We start from the raw sequence: 11,716 nt of genomic DNA, 5'->3' as shown, positions 1-11,716 counted from the left end.
GGGTTTTCACTCTTCCCTTCTGCTGCTCCTTCCACTGTCCCTACCTGCTTCCTCTCATCTTCTAGGAAGCTGGATAAAGGCGGTTCTCCCTGCCTGCTCCCTACTTTCTGTCCAACTCACACTTCAGTGGTTGGCCCTTGTGGACTAGGCTGGGCATGGACACTATAGGCCCTTGGCTCAGACCTTGGCTGCTGGAATGGCAAGCTGAGCCTCCTCTGCTTCTTCCTCTAAATATAAGCAGATGGCTTAGCTCCCTGTCAGTGCGTGGAGGAAATGGCAAATGGCAGTGGGTGGAGGATCTTCTGACACAACCAAGACCCTTCTAGATTATGAGGCTTTCTGCCTGTATCCTAGTGTGTAGCCCAGTGCCTGGATATGGGGGCTGCTCTATCACGACTGGGAAGTGAATAAACCACAAAGTACCCCATGCCTCAATCAGCGCCCCACACTCTAGCCAGCCCAATTCCCTGGACTCACAATAGGCAGCCTCAACACATTTTATTTTATTTTTTGGGGATAGAGTCTCACTCTGTTATCCAGGCTGCAGTGCAGTGGTGCAATCTCAACTCACTGCTACGTTTGCCTCCTGTGCTTAAGTGATCCTCCTATCTCAGCATCCCAAGTAGCTGGGACTGCAGGCATGCACCACCATGCCCAGCTAATTTTTGTATTTTTGGTAAAGATGGGTTTCACCGTGTTGCCCAGGCTGGTCTCAAACTCCTGAGTTCAAGTGATCCACCCGCCTCAGCCTCCCAAATTGCTGGGATTACAGGCGTGAGCCACCCAGCTTCATTTCCATGAACTGTCCGGCTTCCTAAACTCCCCTGACATGGTGAACAATAGTGGGGTTGGGCTAAAAGGGTGGGGGTGGAGCTGTCTCTGTCTCGGGACAGAAACCCAGCAGGAGGCAGCCCTTCTTGCTTTGGTGCTTAGAGCTGGCTCTGGGTGTCTGTCAGCATCCACTTGGGCCCAGGGAGGCCAGGGAGGGAATGGGAACGGCCTCCTCTCCTGAGCTCCCCTCCCAGCCCCTAGAGAGTAATGGCACAGACTCAGGCAGGAAGGGTCCTCTCATAGGAGGAAGCCAAAGTATATGCTATTTGAGCTTCAAGTAGACTTTTCCTGTTCTAGTTAGTGACGCTTTTTTCATACTTGAGTAACAACCAGCACATGTGACTAAATTCAGAGTCTATTGACTTTGTATCAAGATCTCACCACCTGGAATGGGTTCTCTCAGGCCTCACTGCGCCTTTGTAATCATCTGACATTAAAATGGGCAGGACCAGAGAACACAGGGATGGGATCAGACCTTGGGGAGTGTTTCTCAAGGAGCTGCACAGGGCAGAGGGGTGGAGATGACAACGTGGTGCCGTTGCCCTCCCGAGGAATAGGAGGAAGCCAGGAAAACAGGCTCATCTCTTCTCCACTGGCTCCTCGACCTTCTGCCAGGGATCTGGCCTGGGCTCATGGCAGCCAGTGAAGTAAAGTTCAGGGGGGCCTGGCTGATTCCAGGGAGGTCTGTCTGGCCAGTCCAATAGTGTCAGAAGAATATCCACTCATAAGCACTCCTTGCCAGCTGTTGGAGAAAGAGGGCTCATTCTTTGCCATCCTGATGGGGTCCAATGCACCCCCATTAGAGGGGCAGGGGCCAAAGTGGTGACTGAACTCAGAGGGAGGGGAGGGAAGAGGGGCGCTCCTGCAGGGAGGGACTAGGCCCCAGGTGGCCAGAAAGGGGACAGGAAAGGAGGCGCCAGGTAAGCACTGGGAAGGAGGAAGAAATCTGATTTAAGGAGACAAAGAAGAAGAAGGAGGGGGGAAGATTAGAAGGAAGTGATGAGGCCGAGGGAAGAGGAGAAGGACCAGAGAGGGCAGGAGGAGGCCTGGCTGAGGCAGCCCTGGAATGCTGCATCTGGAGGGACGCAGGGGCTGGGGGAGGGCAGGGGAGGAGGCTGTGTGTGAGTGTGCGGAGCCGGTGGCTGCGGTGTCGGTGGAGACTCTTCATGTCCCATTAGCGGCAATGGAAGGTGACATGTGGGGATCGATACCAATCGAGGCAACAGACTCCCAGTAATAAACCCATTTCACTCACACTTCTCCGCCCCTGCCAGCCCGACCCCGCAAGAGGGAGTGAGGGCTTCCCACCCCGACCCGCACCCCAGAGAGGCTGCGCTCAGAACCGTCCCCAGCCCTGGCACTGGGCAGGTTCTTGCTACCTGGCCCTGTGAGTCCCAGGTCCAGTTCTTCCTTCTTTCTAGGGGTGAGGAGGAGCTAGGGCCACCTCCCAAACCCTGGGGCTATTTCCAAGTCAGAACAGAGAAAAGCTCTGGAGTTTGTTGATCAGCTCACCCTGTGGGTGCAGGCGAAGGCGTCTTTGTACTCCTGGGTCTGTAGAAAGGCGTCTCTCCATGTGTGCCTCCGTGTGGGAGTCTGAATGCGTGTCTGTCTGTCTCTGTTAGCAGGTGTGCGTCTGTATGTCTCAGGATTCGTGTGTTCGTGGCTGGATGTCTCTGCAACCACGTATTTTTGTGCGTAGGTGTTTGTGTCAGTTTTTGTGTTTCCAGTGTGTGTTGGTGGGCAGTGTGTGCCTGTGTCCGTGCACACCTATCTCTGAGAATGTGGGTGTGTGAACCTGGGCTTGCTGTGTGTGAATCTGAGTGTGTGAGCCCATGTTTCTGGGGGTGTCTGCTCTGGGTGTGTGGGCTGTGCTTTGTTTCGGAGACTGTGCGGGGGTGTCTCTCTGTGTGTGTGTGGTGGGGGTTGTGACTGTCTTTGTCCCCTGTGCTTGTGGGAAAATGCTGTGGGCCTCTCAGTACTGGCACCAAAACCCTGCCCCAACCTGGTCCCTTGAGCTGGACCTCGAGCAATGTCCTACCTTCCAGGTGGGTGCTTCACTGTCCTGCTCTGCCTGGGACTGACAGGTTCCCCAGATGCAGTACTTTCAGTGCTAAAACTGGAACAGTCCCAGAAAAACAGGGCAATTGTTCCCCCTCTTTCCAGGCATGGACGTGAGAAGGCCAAAGTGAATGGCAGTGCGGGTGTCAGGGAAAGAAGGATGGAAGACCGGTAGGGTGAGGAGAGTGGAAGGAGTAGATGGAAAGATTGAGATATTTGAATGGAGGAGGAACTAGGGGAAGAAAAGGCTGTGAGAGCAGCAGGAGGAATGATAGTTAGATCAAAGTGGGAACTTCCCCAGGACACAGAGGGGAACTCTGGAAACTAACACAGGAAGGAAAAGAGATGGGTTGTCCCCGCCCTGCAAAACTCTAGAGGGAAGTCGTGCTGGGCTCTGCAGGGCACAGCAGCAGAGAGGGTGCCTGCCCGCCCGTGGCTGCTCACGGCTCGTGCCTGCCTGCCCGTGGCTGGTGGGGTGCACCCAGACAGAGCACCTGTGGGGCTCCCACCCTCATCCACACCCTACGCTGCTCTCTCTGTCTTCTTACTGGATGGGAATGAGAGCATGGCTCAGAGATGGGACTCCCTCAGTGCCCAGTGTGAGGGTATCTGGCTTTGTGTCCTTCCCTCTCTCTGTTTGGTGGGCCACCTCCCTCAAAGACGACAGACTGGGCCCTGGATGGCCCTGGGTGATGGGCGTGGAGGTCAGGAGGCTTTGGGGAGGGAGAGCTTGGTTATGGTCTCCCAGAGTCTCTGAACTCCAGCAGGAGGGTTGGAGCCTTCTCCATCATGTTTACCATGGAATTCCCAATCCCATCTCAGTGCCTGGCACGTAATGGCCCCTCAGGAAATGTGTCTCAACTAAACTCATAGCTTTGCACCTGCTCCGGAGTGCTTTAGCCGTCCTCCTCTCCTGGAGTGAATGACAAACAGGCCCTTTTGGTTCTCTGGCTGTGCCTTCTCTCAGCCCCATCCCTCTAATCCTGCTCCTGTCTTCCCTGGGGTCTCCTGCACTGGGCCTTACAGGTGAGCACCTGCAGCTCTCATTCCTGCAGAAGCCTCTGGAAAGTCAGACACAAGCTGGCTCCAGCGGAGGGGCCTCCAGCCTCTGCTGTCCCTTGCTGTTTTGTCTCAAGGCAGCATCTTTCAAATTGCCCTGCCATTGCCCTTTGGAGCCTTTGAGGAGTTTGAGGGGTTGTCATAGCCATGAAGATTTGAACTTTGGAGGTCACACAAGGTTTTAAAAATCTGTTTTATAAACTGAGTTCTCAGTAGAAGTTTTTTTTTTGTTTTTTGTTTTTTTTTTTTTTTTTTGAGACGGAGTCTCGCTCTACCGCCCAGGCTGGAGTGCAGTGGCCGGATCTCAGCTCACTGCAAGCTCCGCCTCACGGGTTTATGCCATTCTCCTGCCTCAGCCTCCCGAGCAGTTGGGACTACAGGCGCCTGCCACCGCGCCCAGCTAGTTTTTTGTATTTTTTTTAGTAGAGACGGGGTTTCACCGTGTTAGCCAGGATGGTCTCGATCTCCTGACCTCGTGATCCGCCCGTCTCGGCCTCCCAAAGTGCTGGGACTACAGGCTTGAGCCACTGCGCCCGGCCAGAAGTTTTGAAAACAGAGCTCCAGTACTAAAAATCTGTGCGGCCTGGCCTGCTCCTGACATTTGCAGGCGCCTAGGCGGGAGTGAAAACAGAACACCGCTCCCGCTCAGGAGGATGTGCCCAGGACAGAGGCTCGTGCACTCCTGGATGGGGCTCCCGTCATTTGGACAGGGAATTGCAGGGTGCCAGAGACCCAGAGTGTGTGCTAGAAAGGAACGTGGCTCCAGGTGGGCCCGTCTCCTTGGCCTTGAAGAGCCTCACCTGGGCTGGGGCACTGGCTGCCCTGGTCTCACTGTGGTACCCTTTGAGAATGACAATTTCAGTATGTACTTTCTGCCTCTCTGTGCTACTGGTCTGTGAGCTGGTCCAGGGCTGTGTTCTGGAAGACGGTGAGAGAACTGAATCTTGTCCAGGATCCCACCCTGTTGACTCTCCCTTGGGGACTTCCCATTTGATCTTTTGTGTAGTGCTCTTGGCTGGTCCTCAGATGGGTCTTGTCTCTTCCCTCAGACTGGGGGCTTCAGGGAGCCAGGAGCTGTTGCCTCTCAGATGACGAGCTTCCTGGAGGAACTGCATCTCCTTCTTTGGACTGGGGGGCCCTGGAGAAGGGGCTGAGTCCCCTTTCCTAGTCCTCCTTCCTCCAGGTAGAGGCCAGGTGTGTGGCCTGAGCACTAGGGGTTGGGGGCTCTTGGAGAATGGTAAGGGATGGGAGAGTGAGAGAGCTGGGTGGGAAGGATACATGCGCAGGGCTGCAGACAGGCAGAACCCAACGGGCATGGTGCTTAGTTCCAGGGGCCCCAAAAGAGCAGCAAGAGGGATGGATGCTCCTCAGACTTCATGAGGGCTGGCCAACAGCCAGGCATGGGAGCTGGGGGCACAGGATCGGGGCATGGTGAGAAGAGCACATAGAGGCTGAGGCTCTAGGCCTCTTGGGTTTGGGGTCAACCCTGGATTCCATTTCCCCTGTTCTTTTCCAGACCTCTGATAAACTGGGATGGGCAGATATTTCCACTATCTGGAGCCAGGAAGGATTTCTTGGGAGAGGATAACTCAGGGGCTCCGAGGGGAGGCAGGTCTCTCCCTCCCTCCCACCCGCTTCCCCTTCCCCAAACACCAACCCAGGGCAGGCTAACCAAACTTTATATATATTCTGAGTTAAGGAGCCCTGTGTCAGGTTGATAGGAAAAAACAAGAGAGAGAGAAGGGGAAGCCAGGAGAATGCAGAGCTCAAATGAGAACCGAGATAAAGCAATTACCTGATCAATACGGGTGAAATTGAGTAATCTAGCAGATCAATACCACGGGCAGGAGGCTGGGGGGTGGGTGCTCCCTGCTCTCGGCCCTGCTCCCCTGCCCACCCCGGCTGCTGTCCCTCCTCCACTTGCTCCAGTCCCCTCCTTTGGGAATTCATCTCTAGGTCTGCCTTCCACTTCAGCCTCTGCAGTCCCATCCCCCAAGGTAACCCCCTGCTCCTCCCAGCCCCCAGTCTGTGCTCAGACTGCCACCCCTACTCAACTCCCACCTCAACTCCCCTCACTCATGTCCCTCTTCTTCCTTCCCAAACGGATCCCACTCTCTCAACAGCCCCACTGAATTGATGCCCCCTCTCCTGCTCCATACCCCAATACACACACTGGGGCTGCAGCTCATGCCAGCTGGAGAGCCAGCTGCCCGCATCTGTGTCCTGGGGGCAGGTGTGGGGAGGTGGTCTCACTCCCTACACCAGGAAAAGAACTAGGTTTGCAGGGACCAAGTCTTCCCCCATCGGCCAGACCTGACTGGAAAGACAGCTGCACTTCTTATTTCACTTTGTTATCAGTAATACAACCTATCACGCCATTTATGAAGCATTGATGACATGCCAGGCATGGGCTGAGCTGGGCTCTGGGGGCGGGGAGCTGGGAGGAGGCCCCCGGTTCCTGCTGATGCAAAGGCGACAGTCCCCACAGTGAAAGGCACTTGTCCATCTGGGGACTGCTGGTGTTTGGAAGGGGATCTTGGGGCTGTGGCTTTTTCAGAAGGGGATTGGGGGAGAAGGACAACTTTCCCAGTATTGTGGGAACACCTGAGTTCCTGCTGGCTGAAGTGAGTACTGAAAATTCTTTGGCGACCAGAAAAGTGACAGCTTGCTTGGTGTTGAAAAGCAAGGCTGAAGCATGCGGAAAGAGCACAAAGTAGGATCACAGCCCCCGATTTACTCCATCCTCCGTCACTGCTGGACCGGAAGCTCCTGGCTGGTCAGGAGTGTGTTGATTTGACTTTATGAGTACAGAACTGGGCCTGGTATCCAGCAGGCACTCGGAAACGTTGGATGAATGAATGAATGACTATTGTTACCTGGCCGCAGTCTGCCTTGTATTTCAGTTCATTATATTGGTTTCTTGGCCCCAGGGAGCAGGGACCTCCCAGGTCTCCCAGCCACCGCCTGGCATCCAGCAGTCCTTCAGCAAATGTTTGCTTCCTGTAATGAATGACTGCCTGAACATATGTATGAGTCTCCGTCTCTGGGCCTTGAGATTGTTCCAGGGGAGCTCAAACCGGCAATGATTCCGCAAAGTTCCTTAGAGAAATCAAGGGCCTCTTTAAAGCAGCTCAATCCCGACCCCCCCTTCCCGCTGTCTGTATTGCCACTGAGAGGCAGAGAGGCACCTGAGAAAAGACAGGAACTTTGGAGTCAGAAACACTCGGTGAGTCCTGGTTGGGTTACTCACTAGCTGTGTTGAATTCGGGCAATTCACTAAACCTCATCTGGAAAATGGGCATAATAATAGTACTCTCCACAGAAGGTGATTTTGTGGATCAAGTTAGTTCACACCAGTGACAAGAACATATAGATGTTCACTGTTACTTTTAACATGAGGGGAGGAGGAGTTGGTTAGCAGAGAGGCAACGTTTTTCAACACATGCAGATGAAGACTTCTTCCGGCTGGGCTACAAGTGGGAGAATAAAAACAAACTTTCCGTACCTGTTTTATTCTGAAGATAGATTGATGCCTACATACCTCAGTTTCCCCTTCACTTCCAGTTAGTTATGGAGGGGGCAAAAGTGATACAAAGAAGACACTTACATTCCGGAACACTCACCAGATTGACCACCCTGCCTGCCATCATCTGTTCATGCTTCTCTTTGAGAGACCCTGGGAAAAAACAGAAGGCAGGCTTAATGACTCTCTGTAACAGAGGGTCCCTCCCCTGCAGCCAGAATCTGGTGCTGACCTCTGCCCCCTGGAGAGAGGGGTCCTTCTGTCCTCCCCTCCCTGGTGATGCCCTGAAGGACACCAGGTGAGAGGCCAGTGGCTTCTCCCTTCACTGGCCCTTAGCTCTCTGGGACCCAGGTTATAAGGCTTGGACTGTCTCCTAGACCAGGCTTTGGGCTGAAGGTGGGCTGGAGTTGACAACCTGATAGAACTGAGACAAGCTAGAAAGGCCTGCTGCCACCGGGTCCCAGACTGTCACTTCTTGTTTTGGCTGCCTCTGCAGGGCTCATGGCCCACTCTCCATTGTCTCTAGACCAGATCCCAGATACTGGAGCCAGGGGTCTGGAGACAGAGAGGGGGACCCCCACCCCCAATTCCGCCCTATCTCTGTATCAACCCGGGCCTAGCCTCCACTGTCAGTCACGGGGGAGCCAGGTGGGCTCACCTGCATTCCGGGAAGGCTTTGATCTTTGATCTTTCTCCTTCCTCTGTCAGTCCCCCTGGAGCCTGTTTGACCAGAGCTGAGGGGACCCTCCCCTGGGCCTGCTCACAGGTGTTTGTTCCCCCTCCTGCTGTGTTCTTGCCAGGGTGTCAACACTCCAGACTGGGACACGTGGCCTGACACCTGGAGAAACACTTAAGGTTGGGCCTTCCCCCTCCTCTTCCTATTCCGCATGTCTGATTCTTAGACGTTGCTTACAACTGTCCCCATCCTCGCCTCAGAGATTCAAAGCAGTGGGGAAAGTATGTGATCTGGAGTCAGGAGACCTCGGTTTGAATCATTAGGATAGGCCACCTGCTCTGGGCCTCACTTGTCTCATCTGTCAGACAGGGATGGTGGTACCAAAAAAAGCCGATGTGAAGTCACAAAGCCGTAGAGTCAAATAACCATGATGATGGAGTGGGACCTCACTTAAACATCGTGGTCACTTCACTAAATACTTTATGTGCATCATTTAATCCTTGAAACAGCCCTAAAACATAGGGAAACTGAGGCACGGAGAGGTTCCATAGCCCACCCGAGGCCTCACAGGCAGTAAGTGGCAGAGGTGGGACTTTGGCATTTGAGCCAGTTCCAGAGCCTCTCCATTCCCCAGGGAGGCAGCACAGCCAGCCCGGGAGAGGAGAGGTGCAGGGACGTGTGGGAAACAGCAGGCCTCCTTGGGGTTTCCTGCTGTCCTCCTGCTCATCCTCTTTCTTTTTCTTTTTTTTGGGGGCGGGAACAAGAGGTGGGTGAGTGAAGTTGGAATTAGTGAGTCTGCCTGAATCCTAGGGAGGGGGCAGGAAGGGAAAGCCCAGGTGGGGTTCTTCAGGATTATAGGTGTCTTGGAAACTGGGAGGCCAGAGGAGCACCCTTAGTGGGAGGGTTCTCTATAATTTCAGTTCATTTTTCTCTGCACATTCTGCTTGAGTAGATCAATACCCTACAAATATATCCTGTGTGTATTCTGAGGGGAGGCAGGGTTGAAGGAAGGGAGGAGGGAGTACAGTTGCAGATAGAGGGGAGGAGAGAGGCTGAAGATAGAGGAGAGACAGGGAGCCATGGTAGATGCAGGGGCCGGGAGGGTGGAAGAAGGTTGTGATCGAACAGGGGCCTCAAGATGCAGCTCCTCGGGCAGGCGGCCTCTACACTGGGGCTGGGAGCTTGACACTATACCCATGTCACTCTCCCCTCATCCCTTTGCCCATCTTTATTCCAAACCTGCATCTTCTATTCCAACAGTCACACCTCCTTCATACATCTCTTGTTATTCACTTGTTAAACATTTATCAAGCATCCTCAGGCTCCAGGCAGTGTGCTAGGCACTGGAGAAAGGCCGCTGAATTGAACCCTGCGCTGGCCTGCAGCTTCTTGACTGTTCTGTGAAAGGCCAGACAAGCAGGCAATGACAACACAGTGTGGTGAGGGCTGTGATAGGACACGCAGGAGTGCCCCCTGACCTTCCAGGAAAGGCCATGGAGGCAATGACATCTGAGTTGGATGCCGCATGGTAAGATGTAATTGTCTGGTGAAGTGGGGGAAAGAAGGGTGTTCCAGGCGGAAGGGACAGAGCCAATGGGCAGTTTGTCAGCATGGCAGAGAGGCCTTGCGGCAGAGTGGTTATGAGCACAGGAACTGGGGCGTGAATCCTGGGCAAGCCGGTTAGCTCCTCTGATACTCAGTGTTCCCACAGTAAAATGGCAAGAAACACAGCTCCTACCTCCATGGGCTGTCATGAGGCTTAAATGAGTTGATATAAGTCGGTCCTGGCACAGGGCAACTGCTGTATCCGCACTGGGCGCAGCTTAGGCTTTGTGTAGTATGGGAGAGAGTGTGTCCGCATGGGTGTGTGGTGAAGGATGAGGCTGGAAGGGAAATCAGGGACCAGGTTATGAAGGGCCTGCTGAGCTGCTAAAGACTGTAACAGGGAAATCATGGTGAGTTGGTTATTCCCTAACTCACCATCAAGGGCTCTGAGGCTTACCTTTCCCCTTTGTCCTCACCCTCCAGGCCTCATCTCTTTCCTTACTTCTTTTCCAAATGCTGTCACTGTTTTCCTTCTTTGCTCAGAATTCAACTCATCACCATCCAATTCTAAGCACTGAGTGGCCAACTTAGGCTGGCAGAACCAGATGTCTGGGATTCTGATCTCAAAACTATGTGCAAGTTCATTCCTAAAACAGGTCTCCTTTTGCTTTCAGCAATGAGGAGGGAAGAGAAGCAGGAGGCTCTCCCAGCTGGAGGGTCTCATCCAAGCCCATACCCAGTTTCTTGACTTGGTTACTTCAGGGCGTCGACCAGTCAGCCCATCACTTTTCCTTTTTCTTGCCTAAACGAGTTGTCTTTTTGAGCAGATATACTGACAGGGTAGTTAGTTTCTTAGGGCAATGTCCTTCGATGGTCCTCCCTGGCTCAGCCCGCTCTTTTGTGAAATACCAAAGATGGCCATTGCTAGAATAAAATGCAATCCTTCCTAATCCATCCCAGTCGGCCTCTTCAGCCACATCCCTCACCATTCAATTCCAGCCTTCCCCAACTACTCACAGTGCCCTTTAATAGATGCCAAATTGAACACCTGGCATATTGGGACCTCCAGAAAGTCACTTTGCCTATCTCCCACGGGTGAAACGAGATTACTGTCTGGCACCATTTTTCTGAAAGTGTGTTATATGATATTCAGTACTCCACCATTATCCCCTCCTACCCCTCTGGATTCTTGTCATCTACTGGGAAATACTGTTTGCCTAGTACTGGTTTGCCCTTAAAAAAGGTGTTTTGTACTTAAACCCCAAAACACCCAGTGAAACCACCTTTACTGAGATATAATTTACATGCCACAAAATTCACCCTTTGAGTGATTGTCATTCAGTAGTTTTTGTTATATTCAAATAGTTGTCCAACTATCACTGAGTCCGAACATTTTCATCACCCTAAAAAGGAAATCTGACCTGTTAATGGTTACTCCCCACTTTACCCTGGCAACCACTAATGTGTGCTCAGTCTCTACAGATTTGCCCATTCTGGACACTTCATGTAAATGGAATCAGGCAATGTGTGGTCTTTTGTGTCTGGCTTTGACATGTACTCTTAAAGAATCTTCACAATAATCTTGAGATGGAAATTTCCACCTAACTTGGGTCTCTGGCTTCAGTTAGTTTTACCTGGTAGCAGCCATTCATTCAAGAAAATGGAAAATCTCCAGAACTGTTAAGAACCTATTTCCTTTTTATTATTATTATTATACTTTAAGTTCTAGGGTACATGTGCATAACGTGCAGGTTTGTTACATATGTATACTTGTGCCATGTTGCTGTGCTGCACCCATCAACTCGTCAGCACCCATCAACTCGTCATTTACATCAGGTATAACTCCCAATGCAATCCCTCCCCCCTCCCCCCTCCCCATGATAGGCCCCGGTGTGTGATGTTCCCCTTCCTGAGTCCAAGTGATCTCATTGTTCAGTTCCCACCTATGAGTGAGAACATGCGGTGTTTGGTTTTGTGTTCTTGTGATAGTTTGCTAAGAATGATGGGTATAATAATAATTAAAA

The sequence above is a fragment of the Macaca fascicularis genome, chromosome 1 (genome assembly GCF_037993035.2).
Source record: "Macaca fascicularis isolate 582-1 chromosome 1, T2T-MFA8v1.1".
Classification (NCBI taxonomy): domain Eukaryota; kingdom Metazoa; phylum Chordata; class Mammalia; order Primates; family Cercopithecidae; genus Macaca; species Macaca fascicularis.
This window is presented reverse-complemented; position numbering follows the sequence as displayed.